General features: G+C 47.7%; 1 protein-coding gene across 1 annotated transcript in view; it reads left to right on the top strand.

The window, feature by feature from the left end:
- The first annotated feature begins 3,497 nt into the window (after positions 1 to 3,497).
- ZNF395 (zinc finger protein 395) overlaps positions 3,498 to 23,517 on the top strand; it is a 39,140-nt gene continuing 19,120 nt past the window's right edge. Inside the window, exon 1 of the mRNA XM_080926950.1 lies at positions 3,498 to 3,699. The gene's annotated coding sequence lies outside the window, so the exon portion shown is untranslated. The remainder of the gene's footprint in view (positions 3,700 to 23,517) is intronic.

Here is a 23,517-nt window from a genome sequence, read left to right as displayed (position 1 = left end):
GCAAGCCCTTTAACCCTTTAATGCCCGGAAGCTGACTCAGCAGAACTCAAAACCCCAGTGTCAGTCTTGGCAAGCACTGTGCTGCGTGTATCCAGGGCTAGGGCCTGGCTTCAGAGGGAGGGTGCTTCATGCTGGGTGTCTGTGTGCTGAGACCAGGCATCTGTGATCCCAAGTTGGGGCTAAAGTGAGGAACTCTGGGATGTACAGTGTAGTAGTAAAAAGGGATTTGCATCTAACATAAGCTGGGAGAAGACATATGTCACTGAACAGCCTGTGATCCCAAGAAGAGATTTCAACTAGAACAAGCCATGGGCTTTGTTCATATTCAGAGTATGGCTCACTTTGCACACAGTAGGGCATATGTTTTGTCAACTGAGTGAGCATTTCAGTTTTATCAAGACTCAGTCATTTTAGAAAGTGTATGTTCGATTAAAACTTTAGATGAAGGGCTAGAGAGAAGGCGTGGTGGTTAAAAGCACTGGTTGCTCTGCCAAAGGTCCTGAGTTCAATTCCCAGCAACCACATGGTGGCTTACAACCATCTGATATCCTCCCTCTCTGGCATGAAAATGTACGAGCAGATAGAGTGTGTGTGTGTGTGTGTGTGTGTGTGTGTGTGTGTATGTGTGTGTATAATCTTTTTTGAAAGTTTAAATGAGATAGTTTAAGAAAGATAAATTCAACTGGGTAACTGGGTAGTGGTGCATACTTTTAATCCCAGAATCTGGGGTGCAGAGGCAGGTCAATCTCTGGGTTCTAGGCCATCTTGGTCTACAGAGTGAGTTTCAGAACATCCAGGGCTATGTAGAAAAACTGTCTTGAAAAAAACAAAACAAATAAATGAGCAAGTAAATATAAAAATAAAAAGATAAAGACAAATACATTCAGGCTAGGGATTTAGGTCTTGTAGATGCTTGTCCAGTAGGCTCAAAGTTCTGGGTTTAATCTTCAGTACTGCTAAAATAAATTAGTAAGTAACTAAATATCAGTAATGGTGATACATATATGTAATCCTAATACTCAGGATGCAGAGGCAGATGAATTTCTATGAGTTCAAGGTCAGGTGGGGCTATACAGAGAGGCCCTGTCTTAAAAAAAAGAAATAAATAAAAATTATAAATAGAAAAAAATTGGGCCAGAGATGTAGCTCAGTTGTTACTGTGATTGCCCAAGGTGCATGAACGAAGCCCTGGGTTTGCTCCCCAATGAAACATAAATGGGCGTTGGTGTGTGCCTGTGACCCCTGTCTTTGGGAAGTGGAAGAAACCCTCTCTATCTAAAAAGCGCAGTGTAGGCCTACAGTGCTCAAGACCCTATCTCAGAAAACACAGTTAAACAAAAACCAAAGCCAGACACTCTGTCCTATGAATCCTAGCAGCCTACACCTTGAAGTACTGTTTATGCCCCAGCCGTAGACCTACTTTGTGTATGAAACTTCCATGTAGCTCAACAGGCATTTCTGGAGCCTGGGGTTTTACTATGAAACTCATTTCCCTTTCGCCTCAGACACCCTAGTCCCTGGGCTGCAATTAATAACGTCATGTTTTGTTTTCTGTGTTCCTCCCTAACTATGAGTGAGCAGCGGTCTGCTCTCCAGGAGGCCAAGTGTCCCTTGGGGGCAGGGACTATACTGCAGACTTCAGGGTGATCAAGAGAGGGGTGACTAGACAGAAGCGTTTGAGGACAACTGAGAATGAGAATAAAAAGCCATGCAGGGACTGTGTATGTTTAATGATGACGTATACAATTCCGACCCACATTTTCATGATAAGGGAAGGCTTTTGGTATTAAATAAAGTAATCAGTGTGATTCCCCACAACACGTTATTCTTACCTTGAAACAGAACTCTTCTCTGAGCAGGCTGAGAATGAAAAGGGAGAAGCAGTTTTGGGTGAATTATACCCTGGGCTAGCACAGGCACAGCAGGCGTTTGAGACTAGTTAATTCATCCATGTGGGGCTGTCTCACAGCAGGATATTGGTGGCATCCTTGGCCTTTAGCAGCTTAGATGTCAGTGGGGGACTCCCTCCCCAACACCAATAAAAATATCTTCAGATATTTATTAAGTGTCCCTCGGGACAAAAATCACCCCTAGTTGTTAATTATCTCCGGTAGGAATTTTGGTTCCACTTGGATAATTTTATTTTAACAAATAGTTGAAGGCAGAGAAAAGGACATACTGTTTTTTTAATTTTTTTTTTATTTTTTTAATTTACTTATTGTGTATAAGCAGGTCTAAGGATAACTTGTTGGGGTTGATACCCTCTGCCACCTTGTGCATGCTGGGGCTCTACATTGGGACATCAGGCTTGGCCACAAGCAGTGTTACCCTCAAAGCCCTCTTGCCGGTACTCAGGACATACTGTTTTTTTGTTTGCTGTGAGCTAGGCGACATCTCTAGTTACTCTGCTTTGTTTTATAGATCAAGAAGCTGATGCTTAGGGTTGAACCTGTTGAAGAGCCAATGTTAGTTCAGCGCTTAAAATGGGATGTGATTCCTAAAGCTTTACTAACACTCCGCTGCCTCCTAGAAACACAGGAAGTCCCAATTTGGAGGTGAACTGCAACTTCAAACTATTTTAAAACTTTTTTTTTGAGAAGGGAGGGGCTATTACACTTTTACTCATTAAATTTGATTGTAAACACACACACACACACACACACACACACACACACCGACATTCGCATACGCCCATCTTCACCGTCCTTGGCCTTATCTAAGAAAAACACAGAACTATACAATGGAACAGCTTCGATTCTCCCTGTTACAAATTATCCAAAAGCCAGAGCCTAACGGTGCCAAAAAGCAACTGGTATTGTTTACACAAGGGTTGAAGGCTAATAGTTAACTTTCTCCCATTTAATTCCAGAAACAGTAAACATCGCCTCGCGTTAAAACTACAAAGGAATAAATGTCATAAAACCGGGGAAGAACACTCTTGGTCCAAAGCGAAATGGAAAGGTTGGGTTTTCAAGCGCTTCCGCCCTCGCGCGCCGCCTCCCGCTAGCTACCCGGCCTCGGGTCCCCGTCGGCCTCGCCAAGCTCCTGTCCCTGGCGCCTAGAGCTTCTGGCTTCCTTTCCCGCCCTGGGGCGCGCTGGAAAAACAACAGCCAGAAACTTTGGCTGGGTTTGCCGTTCAGTTGCGAAGGAAAAAAAAAGCAAAAAAGCAAAAAAAAAAAAAAAAAAAGTAGAGTGGGGGTAGCAAGATACGCTAGTTCGGTTCCGGGCGGCGCTGAACGTTCGGATTTCGGGGTGGGGGCTGGGGAAGTGGGTCACAACTCGGTCAGGTTCAAGTGCGCATGTGTGAAAGGAGTCGCTCCAGCACTTATTGAGCGCCCACTGTGTACCGCCAAGCAGGGTTTGCGGAGCGCGCGCGCGTGCGCGTGCGTCCGGGGCTGGGGGCGCGCGAGTCGTGCGCGCGCTAGGCCGGGGGTGTGTCCCCGCGTCTGGCTGGCTGGCTGGCGGGCGGACTGGCTGCGAGCGGCTCAGCGCGCTCCCTTCCCGGGCGGGGGAATCCGGGCCGGGTTGTGGCCGCGGCCGCGTACGTGAGCGCAGTGTCCCGGAGAGGGAGGGCAGGCCGGCCAGGTGGGCGCGAAGGCGGCGGCGCGGGAGGCGGCGCAGTGCAGGGGCCGCGCCGGTGGCGGGCAGGGCCGCGGCCGCTGCAGGGAGCCGAGCTGTCCGGGCCGGTGGCCGGCCGAGGTGAGCTGCGCGCGGGACCTCGCGGGGGTTGCAGCCCGGGATTGGGGCGGACAGCCAGGGGTGGGTGGGGGACTCAGAAGGCTCGCGCGGCCCGGGCGGGACCGGGGCTGCTGCGGCTCTGGCGGGGTGACTGGGTGGGGGTGGCTGCTCCCCCTCTCACGCGTCGCCTTGTTTATGTCGCGGCTCCTAAGGCTGGATCTCCCTCCCAACTTTGAGCGGTGGCCGGGAGTGGCCTCGCGGGGCCACACTGACCTGTTAACCTGCTCCCTTTCCGGCTGGGCCGTCAGCCCTGCGCTCCGCGCGCCCCTGCCCTCTCCAGATCCGGAGAGCGCGGTGCTGCGGGACTGACCTCGCGACACACCCTCTCTCAACCCCCTTCTTGTGGCCCCCTTCGCCGCCTCCTTGGCTCTAAGCCTTCCGGGCTCACCCCGGGTCCCTCCCTGGCCGTGGCACTGTGGGCCTCTCTGTAGTGGCCGATGGGGGCCTGGAAAGGGAGTTTGTCATGGGCAAACAATTCCAAGGCTTCCTGACTGGGAGTCGAGGCTCTGTGCCTTTACTTTAGGGCCCACTTGGAGATCTAAAGAGACCCACCTGCCAGCAATCCTGCGCGAGTCCTGTTTTCCATCCCTCCCTTTCCTGTGGTTCTGGAGGACTTCCACCAGGCATGGGTTCCCATGATGCCAGGTTATGGCACAGGGGCTATCTATAGTTCTTCACTGCTTTTTGCACTCTCCCTTAACGGAAAGGTGCAAAGGGGAGCAGTTTGTTTCGAAGTGTGCAATCAACAGGTATTGTAGCCCGGGGACATCCTCCTAAGGGGGTGTGTAAATAGAGGTTCTTGCTTTGGAAGGGTGAAACACAAGGGTTAACCCACAGATACCTCTGAGAGGCCACTCTGCCCTCTTCCCACTGCCAAGGATGATGTTTAGAGGCACGTGAAAAGTCTCAGGTCTCCGAAAGCTACAAGACGGGAGAGAAATGATTTGAGAGCTCAGATATAAACCAACGTGCTGTGGCTGCAAAGTGAATGCACACGTTGAGGCACCGGAGTCATGGTGGTTAAAGGTGGGAAGGGGAAGAAGCACTGTTTGGAATAATTTCCACCTGTGGACAATTTCCTGACAAGGGACTCAAATTCGGAAGGAGGAGTTCACAGGTGACAAGTTTGCAAAAGGATGCCCAGGGGCTTACTTGACTCAGTGAGAAAGACTACAGCAGACACATAGATAATTTCTTCCAGGGCTTATCATCTCTTGGAGGACATAGAAAGACTTGAGCACACGAAATAAGAGTCCAGATGGGGCACAGTGAGTTGTCACAATGCCAGGTGCAGAACTCAGTGCTGTTGGAAGTCACAGGGAGGGAGCTACAGACTGGGATTACCAGTGCTGTGTCCTTCAAAGATGAGACTTAGGAACATTGGATACAAGGTGGGGATGAATCTGGGTTTCTCTGGAGACCAGGAGATGGCCTTGGCCCTCCTGGAATGTTTCCTGAACAGCAAGAGACAGGAACAGTGACTGAGATTGTAAAAGTCCTAGAAAGTCAGACTGTGGAATTAGACTTTTATCCAGGGTGTACTGGGGAGACGTTAGGCTAGAAGGTGAAGTAGAAAGGGCATTGGTAAAGATGTTTGGATCCGATGTTAGGAGACAGACCAGTAAATAGCCTGTTGCACTTTTGGTGTGCTGTGGGTTTGGACTTGGTTTTACTGGAAGACACTGCTGTTAAAATAATCTGTTGACCATGGTAGAGTGAAGGGAAGAAGTGAATGAGAAGTAATTCCTGGAGGAAGCCTATCACACGCCAGGGCCTGGAGCTGCTGTAGTTGGTAATCGGAGTCGGAAATGTGTGTTTTGTAGAGAAGATAATTGCGACTTGGGCTCTAGAGAAGTGTCTTGTCAGGTTATCGGGATATAGGTGCTAGTAAGTGCTTCTAATCGGTGGGAGCAGAGCCTATGGATACCAGCCAGGGAACTGGGAGCAAGCTGGGAGTTGTCTTGGTCAGAGCGGCAGGTCGTGCGGGACTGAGGGTCTGGCCCTCAGGGCTTCTGTCTTGACCTCCTTTTACTGCACACTGTCTGGATTTGACCCTGGAGATGGAGAAGCAATGCCGACAAGTGGGCTTCTAGGGAAATGAGGCCATTTATTATACCCAAGGGGGTGGGGACGGAGGGAAGGAGAGTGGGCTTTGCTGGAGCGTCACTGGGCTCTGCTGCGTGCTGAACTTTACTCTTTACAGAGATGTCAAGGCAAGTCCCCTGCACTGTTTGTGGGGGGGGGAGGGAGGAACAGCAGGACCACCTAAAGGAAGACAGGAATTTAGGACCTTTGTAGGCCTGGCTTATCCAGTCCCATCCAGTTACCCCTCCCCAGGATTCTGGTGAGAAGGTGTAGCAGGGGGTCAGTGCTCTTTTTAAAAATTTGTTTCTTTTTTCCCTGCACTCTGGATTCTGCTCTCTTCTTGCAAGAGTGACCTAGGGTGCTTTGCTGAACAAACTCCCCGGGCCTCAGCTTGTAACACCTGAACTTGAAGGGTGACGGTTCTGCTGTGGAGTGAGCTGGGATCTTTGTCTCAGCTGCGTGTTTCTCGGAGACACAGAATCAGTGAACCGAGGGGAACGGGCTTGAGGGATGGGACTGGAGGCCGTGAAGGCCATATTCTTTCTTCTCGTTTTTTTCCCTTTGCTCCCTTCCCCTGTTCTTCCTTCCTCCCCTTTTCTCTTCCCTTGTCTTCCCTTCTTTCCCCTCTCCTCGTCTTCCTTTCTTTCCCTTCCTCTAATCCCCCTTGCTCTGTAACCTAGGAGCCTTGGATTCACAGCAATTCTCCTGCCTTGGCAGGCCTGAGCCATCACAGGTATTTTTTCCTTATAGTGAATAATTGTGCAGAGCAGACAGAAGTTGAACTCTTTGACTCGTTGTAGGGCAGTGTTTGTATGCAGTTGTCACCATGACCTAAGGTAAGACAAAACGTGGAGGCATCTGGCAAGATGGCTCAATGGGCAGTGTGGCTTGCCGTTGAGCCCGATGACCCAACTTTGATTCCAGGAATTCACATGGTGGAAGGAGACACCCCAACACCTGCAAATGCAGGTGTGCAAGCGCATGCACACACACACACACACACACACTCACACTCATACACACTCATACTCTTTTACTCTTTTTCTAAGTGTACAATAATGAAAGGATATGTATATTATGTGTTAATTATGTATGTAAATATCTATTTCAGTTTGTGAAATCTTACCTCTTCTGGTGCAAACTTGGACTTTTTATTATCTGTTCTGTTGCTTTTCACCAAAAAATTCTATTGCTTCCCACCAAGTTGATCCAACTACTCTCTAGTGGATCATAATTCACTCACAGTTGGAAACGCACTGGGAGACTTTCCACATTCTTAAACTATTTATGAAGCTGTCTGTGTACAGAGCTACACCTCTCAGGGCTGAAGGTAGCTGAGGGCCCAGCAAAGAGGTGGGAGTTTATGGTCAAGTTGGAGAGATAAGATATATCCTGGAAAAGGGACAAGGCAGATCTCTAAAAGCCAAAATGAGAAATTAGTATTTGAAAGGGCTGGAGATGTGGGCAGAGGAGGGTGGGGTGGCCCAGTGGTGTGTGCGGATGGGTCTGGGAATGACCAAGTCTGGGAGGAAGTTTGGGGCATCTCAGGGCTTCGTGGGAAAGGCACACAGTGAGTGAGTGCTGGGGGCTAGGAATGTATACTGTGGTTGTACGTGAGTGGGAACAGGGATTTTTGTGAAAGAGGAGGACTGGAAAGGTGGTTTAGGGCTTGTGAGCGTGTCAGGAGACTTACAGGTTAGGCAACACCAAAGTTCCAAAGGTTTCCTTTCTTTTTCCTTTTTGAGACAGAGGTTTCACTGTGTATCCCTGGCTGGCCTGTAGACCAGGGTGGCCTCCCACTCACAGAGATCCGCCTGCCTCTGCCTCTGCCTCCAGAGCGCTGGGATTAAAGGCCTGCATCTCCATGCCTGAGCACCACAGTTTTAAAGCAATTGGGAGCAGTCCAGAAAAACCTCTGGATTTGGGGCTTTGATGCTGGCTTTCTCAAGTTGAAGGATGTGTACCTGCTGAGTTCAGAAGGCAGGCATTATAGTCCCATTGGCATGGCCTCGGTGTTTTCCAGTGCTTTGAAGGGTCTTCGCAGTCTTGGCATTTGGCTTTGGGACCTCAGGTCTCAAGACCTTAAATGCCAAGGCAGGGAGCCTGGGAGCTATCTATGTCATGTGTTCTGGCTGGCCACTGGAAGGTTCTGGAAGGGCATGACACAGAATCTGCTGGGATATTTGCAAGCACTGAATTTGTGTTATGCAAAATCAGAGGCTGTTGCTCCAGAGGAGGATGGAGCCTGGAAATATTTTATATGATCATTCATATATATATATATATATATATATATATGAATGATTTATTTTTTACATGTGTTTTGTCTGCATGTATATGTATACAACACATGTGTAGTGTGCGTGACAGCCAGGAGATGTTGGATCTCCTAGTATGGAATCTAGTATAAAGTTGGGACTGTGAATCTCCATGTGGCTCTTGGGACTAGAACCTGGGTCCTCTGTAAGAGCAGAAAGTGCTCTTAACCACTGAGCTATCTTTCCAGCCAGGAGTATTTTTTCTTTTTTCTTTTCTTTTCTTTTCTTTTCTTTCCTTTCCCTTTCCTTTCCTTTTCCTTTCCTTTTCCTTTCCCTCTCTCTTTCGCTCACACTCCCTTCCTTCCTTCTTTTCTTTCTTCCTTCTTTCCTTCCTTCCTTCCTTCCTTCCTTCCTTCCTTCCTTCCTTCCTTCCTTCCTTCCTTTCTTTCTTCCTCTCTGAGTAGCTCTGGCTGTCCTGGAACCCAATCTATAGAATACACTGGCCTTGAATTCACAGAAATCTGCCTGTCTCTGCCTAAGTGCTGGGACCAAAGGTGTTCATCATCACCACCTGACCAGTGTGGTATTCTCTAAAGCAAACTTTCACTGGATAAATCACGGCGATACTTGTTTCTAGGGAGGCCAGTCTTACCACCACCTTCACCGTAGGTTTCTGGCTTGCGTGCTTAGGTGACTAAAGGCATATCATTTAAGGGTGATGATAACCTGGTGAGATGTTGAGTCCGGACTATCATAATGCTGTGAGGCAGTGTCTTCTCAGGACCTGTGTCTCTGAGACAGCACTGAGGGGCCAAGCCACCTCTTTCTGATTTCTTTACTTCTGGGATGGCTCCAAGGTTCAGGGAGGCTGCAGAACAGTTGGTTCAAGTCTAGGTAGTAATATGGAAATGACTCCAGAAAAAACTAGTCTGAAAGTGGATAAAGTCAGGTTTTTGTGGTCTAGAATATTCTATCGTACTCTGAAGAGGCCATAGTCACCCGTGATTCAGAGGCGATCCCATATGAGCTACAGGTAAGAGGGCCTGGCAAATTGTCACTGTTTTTTGTTTTTGTATAGGTAGGATAAAATTCAATTATTTAAAAAAAATGCTATTTTGATAGCATAAAAAAGAGTTGGAAGCTAGAATTGGTGGCTCATAGTCTTAGTACTTAGGAGGTGGAGGTAGGATTGTAAGTTTGAGGACCCTGGTCTACATACACAGTCTTTGAGGGAAATTATTTTTCTATGAAGGTGTGTGTGTGTGTTTGTGTGTGTCTGTAGGATACAGAAGCAGCCAGAAGTCAGCTGAGTCCTATCAAATTAAATCCATTTCCTGTTTTACATGATGACTGAGGGGTAGCAGCTGTATTACATTTTGGTTTTAGGAAACTTTAAAAAAACTATTTTCATTTTTTAAATTGGCTTATAATGTGTTAGATACCATTGTGCCTTCCGAGCAACGTGTGGCTTGCTCGTTCTGTGGTTGCCCTGCCCCTGTCTCCTCACCCCTGCTACACCCATCCTCCTTTGTATCCTCTGAGATCCCAAGACTCTTCTCCTCCTTCATGGTCCATGTGCCTCCATCTTTCCCTCACTCCCCAATACTACCTACCATCTCTGGGCTCTTTTCTAGATATTTAGACTCAATTGGTAAAGTTCGTAACACCCCTTCCCCTCAGACAAGGTTTTGCTGTGTAGACCTGGCTGGCCTTGAACTCTCAGAGATCTGCCTGCTTATGTCTCCCGAGTGCTGGGACTGAAGGTGTGTGCACCACAAGAAAGAAAAAAAGGAAGGAAGGAAGAGAAGGAAAGAAAGAAGGAAAGAAACACACACACACACTTAAACACACACACATACTCACACACTTGTTCATGTTAAATCACAGGTGGTAAAGTGTGGTGGGCTGCGTAGTGTTATTAATTTGATTTGACAATCACATGCAAGAACTTAGTTATTGGCACCAAGTTGGCCTCGAGGCAGGTCTGAAAGCAAAAGCTGTGCGATGCTGCTGTTGATTGGCTCAGCATTCTTCCCGTGTTGGGGGTGTTGGTGTTTATCCAGTTATCCACAGAAGTGTAAGGGTTTGTTTGTTTTACAGCAAACCAAGGTTCAGAGTCATCGAACGAGGAGTGTGAACTAGAGAGAAATTCAGTAATGAATGGGCGTCTAGGGCGACTTGAAACATCCTGAATGTAGAGGCGTTGGAGCAAGTGTGACCTCTGAACTCGTGTAAAGGTGGAAGGTCTTCTGACCTCCATACACAGGCCAAGGCACACACGTGTGACCCACCATCATGCACACATGGTATAGTACTACTTAGAAAATTAAAACAAAATGGAACTTTCATGTTTTGAGCCGATTAGAAGTTCCTCTTCTGAGACCATATCCAAAATGTAGATGATGTTTTTACACAGAGAGTACCCAGAAATTGGAGACTATATATTGAAAAACGGTCTCATTATGTATCCTGAGATGGCCTCGGGTTCATACCAGCCTTCTCGCCTCCACCTAAGTGGTGGAATTACAGGCGTGTGTAACTGTAAATGAGTTCTGGTGGATGCATGTCTTATGGTGATGGACTACAACGAGGTTATGCAAAGCAATGTCTAGGAATTGTTTAAAAAAACAACCGAGATGATGTTTCTGCCCAAGGACCCGCTTATAAGACGAACTCAAACGTTTAGGAAAAAGCAGTGGCAGAGGATGGAGGCCATGACATGATCTCTTGACACTAATGCCACACACACTGATTCTGCTTCTAAAGTGGACGGGCTTTCAGGCCTCACTGCAGACACTGAGTGAGCGGATTGCAGCTCAGCACGCAGAAGGGATTTTCCAGTTGGCAGGATGTCCAACAGTGGATGCGACCGCCTGTGCAGTAGTGAGCTCCCCATTGTTGGGTGTATTCAAGTAGGTCCTGTGCAGTAGTGAGCTGCCCATTGTTGGGTGTATTCAAGTTGGGTCTAAGCTATGGATGAGGAATGTTTAGAAAAGAAAGAAGGAAATCAGGGTGCTCTCTAGAGCCTGTTTCGGTGTTCGGTGACTCCGTGACTTGTCACAGTCCAATGATGACATGGAATGGCAACTGTACCTCTTGAATCAATATTGCCACATAAGCTCCAAAGAGAGTTTCTACTCTTTTTTTGGTACTGGGGATGGAACCTGAACCTCACACAAAGACAAGCACAGGGTTCATATCCCAGCCTGGTTCTAGCCTTTCTGAGATGGTTGGGGCTTGTTCTGTGATTGTTATAATTGAATTCGGTCCTCAAGAGAGGCAAGGAAGGGGGGGAGACGGCAGATTGTAATGAACACTGCTCTGTTAAGTTTTTATTTTTCGAGTATGTGGTGTGTGTGTGTGTGTGTGTGTGTGTGTGTGTGTGTGTGGTGTGTGTGTGTATGGATGTAGTAGCCAGTTGTGGCCATTGGGTGTCTTCCCATGCTAGTTGACAAAGGGTCTCTTTCAGGACATAGAGCTCACTGACTCCGTCTGGCTCATCCAGCTCGTGAATTTTTAGTAGGGAATCCTCTGTCTTTACCTCCTGAGTACTAGAATTACAAGTACCAGCATGTTTGCTCAGATTTTATGTGGGTCTGAACCCCTGTCCTCAAGTTCTTTATCCACTGTCTCTGCAACCTTTGGATCCTTTTTTTTTTTGACAAGGTCTCACTATGTAGTCTTGGAACTCTCTATGTAGAATAGGCTGGTCTTGAACTCACAGAGAGTCACCTGCCTCTGCCTCCCAAGTGCTGGGATTAAAGCCATGTGCCACCATACCTGGCTCCTCCTTTTCTTTTTTGAGACAGTTTCTCACACAGCACAGGCTGGATTCATACTCACAGCTGTGTTCTTGCCTCAGTCTTAGAAGTACAGGTCTGAGCCACACCACCAGCTCTGGGTGTTTGGGGTGACTTTTGCTGTTGTTGGTACTACATGGACAACCTTGCAGGGGGCTAATCTCAGCTCCTTAGAGACTGTATTGGTTGAGTTTATCTTTTAGGACGGTCACAAGCTGAGTTCTATCTCCATACGGTTCATGCTCCTATTTTGGTATTTGAAGAACCATCACTTGACAAGAAGCTCTCTGTTCATATGGAAGAGGTAATTTGGGAGCCCAGCAAATGAGGGAGTGCCACTTGAGATGTGCGTAGTGATTATGAAGAATTTGGTTGTAGAGAACTGAAACTAGATATTTGTATACTTGTTTGTTTTTGACAGAGGGTCTCAGTGTGTGTTTATGATGGTCTTGAACTTATGACCCTTCTTCTGAGTTCTAGGATTACAGGCACGGAATGCCTGCTCAACCTGGCTGAGATTCTAGATGAGGACGGTTAAGCCTGGCTGTTGCTCAGTGGGATGATGGACCAGCTCTCCTTTATTTTCATGTTGCTTGCGCTTTTCAGTGTGTCTGTACTTGTCTAGATGCTGGAAATTGATTCTTTGGTCCATGTGTTGTGGTTATGGAGAAAAGTTAGATTAACGTGTAATTCTTTGTGTGTGATGTTGAGGGTGGAACCTAAGGCCTTATATCTGCTAGATAAGGGTTGTATCAGTAAGCTACAGTCCTAGTCCTATTGTGTGTGTGTGTGTGTGTGTGTGTGTGTGTGTAGGGCATAGAGTAACCTCAGGTGTTGTCCAGTTTTTTGGTTTTTGTTTTTGGAAACGGCCTCAATGGCCTGGAACTTTCTAGAGATCTCTCTGCCTGGTATACAAGTGCAGTATGCTTGACATTTATTATTTATTATTTATTTATTTAACATGGACTCTGGGGATCAAACTCAGATCCTGTCCCATATTCCCAGCCCCTTCAGTCCTCGCCTTTGTTGGAGACAAAGTATGTAGTAGTTCTGGTCCCTTTGTAGCCTAGCCTGGCTTAGAACACTCCATCTTCCTTCTTCAGCTTCTCAAATGTTGGGATTACCAGTAGAGATAGCCACATCCAGGTACTTTTTCTTTCTTTTTTTTTAAATTAAAAAAAAAAACTGGTAAAAATCAGCAGTTTTCAGTTTAATTTTGTTCTCTAAGTACTGGGAAGTCATAAAACTTGGTTAAAAACAGCCAGCCAGTGGCTAAATGTAGGCAGTAATAAAACCTTTTCCCCTCCCTCCCCGGCTTTTCTGAAATAGGCTTTCTCTGTGTAGCCCTGGCTATCCTGTGAACTCGTAGACCAGGCTGGCCTTGAACTCTCCCAGGAGAGAGTTCTGCCTCTCCCAAGTGCTTGGATTAAAGGCATTTTCCGCTACCACCGGGCTTTATTTATTTTAATGTGTATGAGATTTGCCTGAACATGTGTCTGTGCACCGTGTGTGTGCCTCATGCCGGAGGAGAGTCTCAGAGCCCGTGTACTAGAATTAGAGGATAGTTTTGAGCCACTATGTGGTGCTGGGAACCCGAGTCCTACAAGATCTGTAAGTGCTTGTAACCACTGAGCCATCTCTCTAGCCTCTTGTCATCTGTTTTATGTAACTGTCACTGTGCTGGGTGCGCTCCTTACATAGCATAGCAGAGGTTTTCAGTGGCCGATAAAACAGTTCAGGGTCTCATGGCGTAGCTGTGTCTGAGACTTTAAAAGAGAGTCTGAGCCTCTCCTGAATGGGGTTAAAGGTGAATACCACCACTCCTAGCTGAGATTGTTTTTTTTTTTTTAAAGGTATAATTTAAGTACAGTGAAATTTCAGATTTTTGTGTTCTTTAATTAGTCTTGACAGAAACAATGTGAATGTGTAAATAACACTGTCTGGGGCCAAGGCTGTTGTCACCGGGGTGTGATTTCCTAGCATGCATAAGGCCCTGGGTTGGATCCTCCTGACAATAGTCAGTTTCCCATATAACTAGGTGGCCCCAGTAATGCTGCAGTGTTTTTCTTACGCCTCAGGTTCTTCCTCTTGTGTAGCCCAAGGGATGGAGGTTGATTCCCAGCTGGAAGAGTCAGAGGAAGCATGATGGGACAGGAACGGTCTTAGTGCCGTGTGCATGCGTGCCGTGTGCATGCCCGTGTGTCTAGGGTGTGTTTTAGCTTGTTGGTTTGGAGCCCTCAGTATGGGTTAGAGCTGGAACAGCTCCAAGGAGGTCCCATTTGGATTACCAAAGTCCCCATGACTCCACCCCCAACAACTCCCCCCCTCCACTGACATAAAATTTAACCATCTGCAGAGTTTCCACAGAGCTAACTTGAGTTGTGCTTGGGAGATTGAAATCAGATCCGTGTTGCAAAACGAGCTGCTGGCTTGAAGCACACACAGTCTGTGCACTGCTGAGCTTGCAGCCTTCTGGCAGGCAAGGGGCCGGATTCCAGCGGAAATCACTCTTAGCTAAACACATTATTAACATGTATCGAGCAGGCTCTCAAACTCTTCTTGAAAAAAAATTAAATGAGTGAGAGTTTTATTGGATAAATAATATATGGACATACTCTCTATAGGGGAAGGAAAATGCAGACTTTAAGCAGGCATTTAAAAAAAAAAAAGCTCTTTTGACAACCACCTCTAATCCTAGTACCCCTCCCCCCAGGCTAACCACTGTCCTAGGGTTGTTGATACTCTTTAGATGCTTTGCATACTTATAGCTGGGCCTCTAGGACTCAAACACACTATACTGCATGTGGGTATACCTTACCAGGGTATCTTGTCAGTGTGTGTGAAGTCGCCTTAGTCCTATTCCCTCCTTAGACTTAGGAGGCTGAACAACTGTTTCCTTCTTTCCTAACCTATGGACACGGGAGTTACCTCTCATCTTTTGCTGTTCCAAATGCCCTTCGAGAAAACATTGCTGCTGCCTTGCAGCCCTTGGGAGCTTTCTCTTTGGTGGGTACTGCAGAAGAGGAGTTCTTGAGTAGTTGGGTAAGGATCATATGTCCTGATGAAGACACGGGGCACTTCCTAACTTCTGAATTCAGAGTTCCCATAGACAGAAGGATGTTGTGCTTTGCACTCTGAAGGCAGGGTTTAGGAGTGCTAGGTGTGCATGCTCCCTGACTCTCACCCACCACGCAGGCCGAGTGTTGGTAGGTGAGAAAGGTTGGTGTCTGAGAAAGGCCTCTTTGGGCGGGATAGCTGATATCTGGGCCCATGTCCAAAGGACTCTGGTATGTTGATAGTGCCTCTGTGAAGAAGACGCACAGGGTGGATGCGCGGGACTGTGGACCCAGAACGGGGACGTCTCAGCTTGTCACTCTCACTGGAGACTCTACTCACCTTCTTGAGCTCTTCAGAACACCAAGCATGGTTTCACACTCATGCTGGGGCGGGACACTGAGAGGTGGTTTTTGTTTTTCTGTGAGAGTGTTTAGACCCCGCCGCACAGGTCACTAATGGTTTATGTTAGAGAAAGAAGTTGTGTGCCTTTCTCCCATTCACACTTCCAGCCATGGAGCCAAAGTAGTGATGGAGAGTTATGGCCATGCTCCCGTTCCAGGGCTAGCTGTGCGCTGATATGACTGATTGCCCATACAAAAGGTAGAACCCTGTATGGTTTGCATGATTTCCTGGGTTTTGCCTTCAGATCCCTCTGCAGGTAGTGAAGGCAGCTTGTATTCTGACCCTAGGCCACTAGGGTTATTTGTTTAAGCCCAGGAGTTCATTCCTGTTCTTGCTTGGGGGGTTCAGGTGGCTTCCCGTTTGCTGTCCTACGGGTATTTGCAGAGGCTACCCTTTTCTGTTCTTTCAGGATTTGATGTCCAGACCAGCAAACCCCCTTTCTCCTATTTGGCAGGTTTTCGCAGAGCTCTCTTGGCTTTGACCTTTTCAGCTTGCCCTGTTCACCACATAGCACAGAGCTTTGCAGGTTGTCTCTCTTTCAGGGAAGTGACTGTTGTCCCCAGGATGGATAGTTTTCTAATTTTATGAGGGTTGTGTCCTTCTTTCTTTTCTTCCTGATTTTTTAAAAATTAATTAACTTTTTTTATTTGCAGTGTGTTGGGCAGAATGACTGTCTTTATAAAAAAGATTTATTGGGGGAAGGAGGGCTGGAGAGATGGTTCAGCAGTTAAAAGCACTGACTGTTCTTCCATAGGACCTGGATTCAGTTCCCAGCACACACATGGCACCTTAACACTGTCTGTAACTCCTGTTCCAGAGGATCCTACACCCTCACACAGACACACATTCAGTCCAATTACCAATGTACATAAAGTAAAAATATATTAAAAAGAAAAGATGTATCTGTCTGTTTTCTAAGTGTGAGCATGTGTCCACGGGAGACAGAGGGACTGGCTCCTCTGAGGCTAAAAGCTGGAGTTCCGGGTAGTCATGAGCTGCCCTAAGTGGATGCTGGGAACTGAACTTAGGTCCTTTGGAAGACCAGCAAGTGCTTTTATTTGATGAGCCATCTTGCCAGCCGTCTGATTGTCCTTTTGTTTTGAGATGGGATCTCTCTGTGAGCCAAAGGCATCTTTAAAATCTTGGTCATTCTGTTCAGCCTCCCCCATGCAGAGATTACGGGTATGCACCCTGCATAGATGCCATTTTGCTTTTTTGGCCTCTGTGCCTACCGTAGGATGGCATTCTGATCCATATGATGTACATGTCTGGGAGTGTTACTGTTACACTGGCAAGACTTTGATTTTTGGGGGGGGGGGGGCGGTGGTTGCTTTCCATTGTTCTTATCAGTGGTAAATTTTGTTTTCTTCTTTTAGATGTTAGTGATTATTTATTGCACGTGTATGGGGTATGGGGTGGACATGTGTGTCACGGTACATTAAGTGGAGGTCAGTGGACGGCTGATTGGAGTTAATTCTCTCCACTGTTGTGAATCCTTAGTTATCAAACTCATATTGTCTGGCTCACTTGGTGGCAAGTGCCTTTACCTGCGGAGCCACCTCACCAGCCAACTTTGTAATTTAGTGTTTTCTGCGCTGTAGTGCCACCCTATAGCCTGCCTATAAATTTGACTCTTTACCACTGCCTACAGTTTAATGCCCATTATTTGGTCCTGGCACTCAGGTTGGGATTTCGGGCTTTGTATATGCTAGCCGTGTACTGTATCAGAAATCTGATGAGCCGCACTCAGCCCCATCTCTTGTTAGAAGTCTCTTTTGGAGAGCTGTTACAAGCACAAAGATCTGAGTTTGAATCTCCAGAACTTACATAGCAGGTGCACACTTTGGTAATCCCACTGCTTCTCTGGTGAACTACAGGTGTGGCAGGAGAATCCCTCAAGCTTGTGGGCTAACCTGGTGTTTGCATGACACCGGCAAACAACTGGACGGCGAAGACGTAACACTCCGCACTGTCTGCAGACCTCCACGTGTGCCCTGGAGCATAGGTGCACCTACTCAGTGCACAGATGGCAACACACATTCCTCCCTACCTTTTTTTTTTTTTTGACTCTCGTTACTGCCCAACTCATTGCTCCATATGATACATTAAACATTTTTCTTTCTGTTACAAAGATCTCTTTTTTTTTTATTTTTAATTGACCAGCAAATTGATACCTATTTATAGGTGGTGGCAGTACGTGTGTGTATCTAACATTTATTGCATAGCTGAGCTCTGTGTTTAACATGCATTTCCTCATTATCTTATCTCTTAGACCTGGGGAATCAGAATATTTAGGAAGAAGAGCTTTGAGACTGCAAAAAACCAAGGCACCCCCTCCATGTGTGTCTGTGTGTGTGCGCGAGAACACACATGTGTGCATGTGTGATGTGCGTGCATGCTTGTGTATATATGCTTGTGTCTGTCTTTGTGGAGACCAGGGTTGGGAGCCTTAATTGCTCTCTACCTTATTCATCTAGGCAGTGTCACCACTGAACCTGGAGCTATCTGGCTGGTATCTCCAACTAGACAGTTTACTCTGTGGGATCCTCTGTCTCTGCTTCTAATTGCTGGATTTAGACGTGGGCTGCCATGTCTGGCTGGCATTTACAAGGGTTCTGGGGATCCAAATTTTGATCCTTACAGCTCTTTATTTGCTGAACTATTTCCCCAGGCCACCAAAGCCTTTTTGAAAAGCAAACAGATAGCTGGGAGGTGGTGATCTTTAGTTCCAGAACTTGGGAGGCAGGAGCAAGAGGCTCTCTGAGTTTGAGGCCAGCCTGGTCTACAGAGTAATTGCCAGGATAGCCAGGGCTATGTAGAGAAAACCTGTCTTGAAAAACTGTGTGTGTTTTACCATTTCATAGATGTAGTAACTGAGGCATAACAAAGAGGCTTTATTTTTTTTCCTGAAGGTTCCATAGTTGGGCAGTCTGAGTTCATTTGCTGCCTGGGCTGTTAGATTGTACTTTCTCCTCTGGTGGCCCTGCTGTTGGGGGAGCCCCATCATCCTGGATCACTGCCCCAGGGCCCATTTCCCCTTTCATGCCACAACCACCAGTACCACTTTGACCTCTCTGTGACTTAAGATCTTTAACAAGGAGCCTCAAGAGTCATCCCGCCCAGGCAGCTTCTCTCCTCACTCACATGTGCATGACATTCCCTGCTGTACTGAGAGTTCAGGGCTTTTGGAATCAGGATCTGAACTCTCAGCTGAGATCTGTCATTTCTGTGTCTGTGGTTCTGAAAAAATTGCTCAAACTCCCTGGGGCTCGGTTTGCTTATCTGGAAAGTGGGGATGCCCAGGGCGCTTGCCTTACAAATTATCTGGGAGGATTAATTGCTTACAGGTTGTGAACTACCCTGCTGAAGCTTGGGTAGTTAAAAATCAGCAGAGCTATTAGATTGGTCCTGAACACAGCCTCTGAAAGACTGTGGTTTGTGTGTCAAGTTTCCTATTCTGTGCCTGTCTGTTTATGTTGTAACCAACCGTTCTGGTGAAGCAGACAGGAGCAGCTGTGCTCAGGGATCAGAGATGTGTGCCTGTTCTCTGGACAGGCCCCTCACACTTTTTCAAGGCAGAGTTGGAACCATCGTTATCTTCTTGCCCCACTTAGCATTGTCTTCAGGAGCTAGGCCCTGACATGGCTATGTCAGTAGATGGGAGGAGGGGGGCTTTGCCCAGTGGTACTGCGGGCCCCAGGTTTCTGGTGAGTCAGTGCTTAAGCGTGTCTTAGCACCAGTGTGGGCTGGATCTGCTCCACAAGGCTGGCCAGGCCACACCCCGGGGAAGTTTGGCAGTCAGCCTTGAACATCCTGGGCAGGGCCCCAAGACAGATGTAGGCACAGGGGAGAGAGCAGGGAAGCAGCCTGTGGCTGAAGAGAGGTGACAGGCGCCTGGTCATGTGGGAGACAGGCAGGCCCTTGCTCTGGACTCCCTCAGTGAGCACGATCTAAGAACTGAACTCAGGAGTTTGTTGGCCAGGAGGCCTCTAATAGCAAGCAAGAGGTTGGATCTCTTTTCCCCCATCTTGCTGAAGTCAGCTTGGTTGGGATTTCAGTTAGTTAGTGGCTCCCCCATGGGAGGCTTCTGGATTCCCTTGGGAGTGAGTAGTTGTATTTCAGGTTCTGGTAGGGTACCCTGCTGCAATGCCAGTTCCTAGATGGTTGCAACAGTGGCGATGCAGAGCTGAGTCGCTTGCAGTGTTAACTAGCACGAGCCTCACGGCAGTGAGAGGAACATGGTCCCTCTGGATTCTGCGCAGCGTGCAGGCGTTGGCTCAATGAGGTGGATGCAGTCTTGCCCTCTCAAGTGAGGTTGGAGCTGCGGACTTAAAGGTGGTTGTTGGTGGCTTCTGGAGTGGATACCGGTTCCCGAGGGGTACTTCGGTGGTGCCATGATCTCCACCCTTGCTGCTGAGTGTCTTTACAGGCACGGTGTCTTTTGTGCGTGTTTACACCGTTTGCCTTCTGTAGTTGTAAATCTCACTAGCCTGGTGCCTGAATTGGTGGCACATCGGCTGGCACCCGAAGCCACAGGGAAGGTGCAGGGCTGTCGGATGACCTATTGATCCAGCCTGGAGCATTACCAGGCACTTTGGCTCTTCCCCTAAGCCCGCTGCTTGTTTATTTGGTCTCATCAGGGAATGTGGTAGTTCACAGGAACGATGTCTGAACCCTGCAGCTTCCTTTTCTACAGGATTCGCTGTCAGCCATTCTGTTAATTTGGCATCACCAGGGTCTGAGGTTAATCCGTTCAGATGGTGGCCAGGTTCTAAAGAGCATTTGCTCTAACCACTTCTTTGGAAAAAAAAAATTATATCCCCTGCTCTGTTTCCTTCTTCAAGGAGGAGAACGTCGCCTGTGACTGTCGGGAGGGACCCTGGGTCGGCTAACACTAGCCTCCCTTTCTAGTTAAGCTCATATCTTTGCTTTATGCTTTGGGGTGTGGGTCCTGTTAGCCTGGCCTGCCACTCCTTCAGGTGCTGTGCTCTCATGGACCCTTCCAGGTGAAAATCCCTCCCCTTTCCTCCAGAGGCCCCTTTCTTTCCTGGGCCATCCGCTCTACTCCCCAGTTTCCGAAGAAGGGAGAACCAGTCCCATGCCTTATTAGGTCACTGGGGTAAGGTAAGGGGTCAGGAAAGTTCAGTGACCACCAAATTGTGTGTTAAATTGAGAGTAGATAAGGAACCCCCAAAGTGTTTCTCCTTTGCCCCTTAAGCTCTAGCACCAGGCTCCCAAGCTTGCTGTGAAAAGCCACAGAGCCGCCAGCTGTCTGGGGCCTTCCTCCCTGGGGATACTCCGTTCCTAGTCCCCTCCCGAGACCTGGCTCTGGGGAGAATGCCAAGTCAGCACTCCTTTATCTCCCTGTCTCCTTTGGGGAGGAGTTAGAGCCCAGTTTCAGTCAGGTTTAACCACAGCATTCCCTCTCTGCTATGCATTTGTTTATTTTCTGCCGGTTGAAACAGGGTCTTACTGGTGTTGCCTAGGCTGCTCTCAGCTTCAGCCTTCTCAGTACCCAGGACTACAGGGATTGCACCTATATAGCGCCTGCTTTTTGTCTGGTGTGTGTGTGTGTGTGTGTGTGTGTGTGTGTGATCGAGCTAGGGATTGAACCCGGAACCTTGGTGTATGCTAGTCAGGTGCTGGCTACTCCCATCCTTTTCATCGTTTTAAAGCTTTGAAACCGAGTTTCACCAAGTTTCCCAGGCTTACCTTGAACTTACTGAAGCTCGGTGAGGCCTTGAACTTGGGATCCTCTTGCCTCAACTTCCTGATTAGCTGGGATCACAGCCTTGCCTGCACTACAAGGCCTGTCTCAGTTTCCTGCTTTTATGAAAACAATCTTAGAACTGAGTCGGAGTGCTGTTGAAGACCCTGCCTTGGGCTGCAGGGATGGCTTAGTGGTTAAGGACACTTGTTGCTCTTGCAGAGCATCTGGGTTTAGTTTCAGCTTCCATATGATGACTCACAGTATCTGAAACACCAGTTGTAGGTGATCTGATGTTGTCTGATGACCTCTGTGGGAGCCAGGCTCGGATATGGTACACATGTAAAACACATAAAATATGTCTAAAAAAAAAAACAAAAAAAAACTGCTTTGCTTTTATTTTAAAAAAATGTATGTGAGTGTTTTGCCTGTATGCATGTTTACTACATTTGTGCAGTACACACAGAGGCCATAAGAGGGCACCAGAGCCCTTGGAATTGGGGTTATGAACTGCCATGTGGGTGCTGGGAATTGAACCTGGGTTCTCTGCAAGAGCAGCAAATACCCTTAACAACGGGGCCATCTCTTCAGCCTTCTGTCTCGATTTGATGTCCACCTGCATGTCACCGAAAGCAGCAGGTCCTTTTTATAAGTATTTTTTTGCTTCGTTTTTTTGCAATTGTATTTGCCTTATGTGTCTGTTTTGCCTCTATCACTTGCATGCAGTGCTCAAGGGGACCTGCAGGGGGCATCAGATCCCCTAGAACTGGCCTTACCAATGGTTGCACATCGCCATGCGGGTGCTGGGAACTCCACCAGGATCCTCCGCTAGAGCAAGTTCTCTGAACTGCAGAGCCATCTCTCTAGCCCCCAGACTATTCTCGAATCTGAGTCCTGGGGAGACTTGATTAAAATAACGAACTTTGACTGACAGGCACAGTATGACAGTCTGCAAGCGGTCGAGTATTCCTCAGCAGAAGTACCTGGGGACAGAAGCCCATCAGATATTGCATCCCGCCCTCCAATTGGGAATATCTGCAAAAATCCATGTCTGAACCCTGCGTCATTTGTTTTATAGTCATATACCTTAGATATAATTTTACCTACTTCTCTCTCACTGCATGTATGTATGTGTATGTATGCTTACATGTATGTATGTGTCATGTGTGTAACTGGTGACCTCTGAGGCCAGAGAGGGTGTTGGATCTCCTGGACCTGTTGGTTGCGAGCTGCCCTGTGGTGCTGGGAACAGAATGAGCCCTGATCCTCTGTGAGAGGAGCAACTGTTCGAAACTGCCAAGTGGTCTCTGGGGCACCGTGAACATTATTTTTAACAAGCCCGTGTTCTCACGTGTAGTCAGTCACGTGTAGAATTTTTGATGTTGTGGCACCGTACAAAAGCTGTTGGTGTTTGAGGTTCTCAGATGAGAGAGAGCCCTTCCCTGGGTGCCAGGCGCTCTGCTGAGCAGTGTCTTGTTTGATCCAGTCAAGCCAGCAGGACAGTTAGGAACAAAGGGTGCTGTGTTTCTGAGAGAGCTGGGAGGAGGAGGTAAGTGGGGGTGGGGCGGAGCGTGTTGCTGGGGAGAGCTGTGAACTCCTTCCTTTCCTGCTGCAGCACAGAGCTACCTCTGTCACCTTGTTGCGTGTGAGCTGGGCCGTGAGACCCATGGGCTTATTAGCTGATCAGGTTCATTTGTTATTTGCTAGAAACTGGATCAGACAACCTGCTTCTCTGACCCATCTCTGGAATATGAAAATGGCTGTTATTTGAGACCATTATTTTCTTCCCTTCCGTTATCCCATTACATCTGTTACTCAGAACAGTAAGAGGCTTCGTGCTCCACTACCGGATGCTGTGGACGGGGCTCCAGCCCTGATGCTTGATTGGCTGACTTTATTTAAGTTTCACTTAAGAAAAAAAGACCTTCAGAAAAAGATAATAATTAGAATACCCCGGGAATCCAAACTTGTACTATCCAGACAGCTGATTTGAAATGTTAAAAATCGCGTTTAGGGTGTGGGTATGCATGTCACACAGTACATATGTCCAGGCCAACAGTTTGCAGGACTTGGTTCTTTGTTTCGATCAAGTGTGCCCAGGCAATCAGACTCAGGTTGTCACCTGCTCACCAGCCCTAGGCTAGTGGGTTTAGAAATACCGGATGGATCACTGGTACGTGTTTAATGCCGTGTATCTTGGGAGTATGGCATGAAACTCTTAAGTGTATACGCTCCCACCCTGGAAATGATGCACGGGAGCTGGGAAGATGGCGAGGAGGTGCGCTCTGGGCAGGGAGAAGAGTTGTGTCCAAGTCCCTCCAACCAAGTGAAACATTGTAACCCCAGCTCTTGCAGCGGAGGTGAAGCGCCTGGTGTACACAGGGGGTGATGAGGACGGAGGTTGCCTTCTTACCCCCACATGTTCCGCAGTGTGCACACATATGCACACGGACAAAAGTGGATGGATAGC

The sequence above is a fragment of the Micromys minutus genome (genome assembly GCF_963924665.1).
Source record: "Micromys minutus genome assembly, chromosome: 12".
Classification (NCBI taxonomy): domain Eukaryota; kingdom Metazoa; phylum Chordata; class Mammalia; order Rodentia; family Muridae; genus Micromys; species Micromys minutus.
This window is presented reverse-complemented; position numbering and strand designations above follow the sequence as displayed.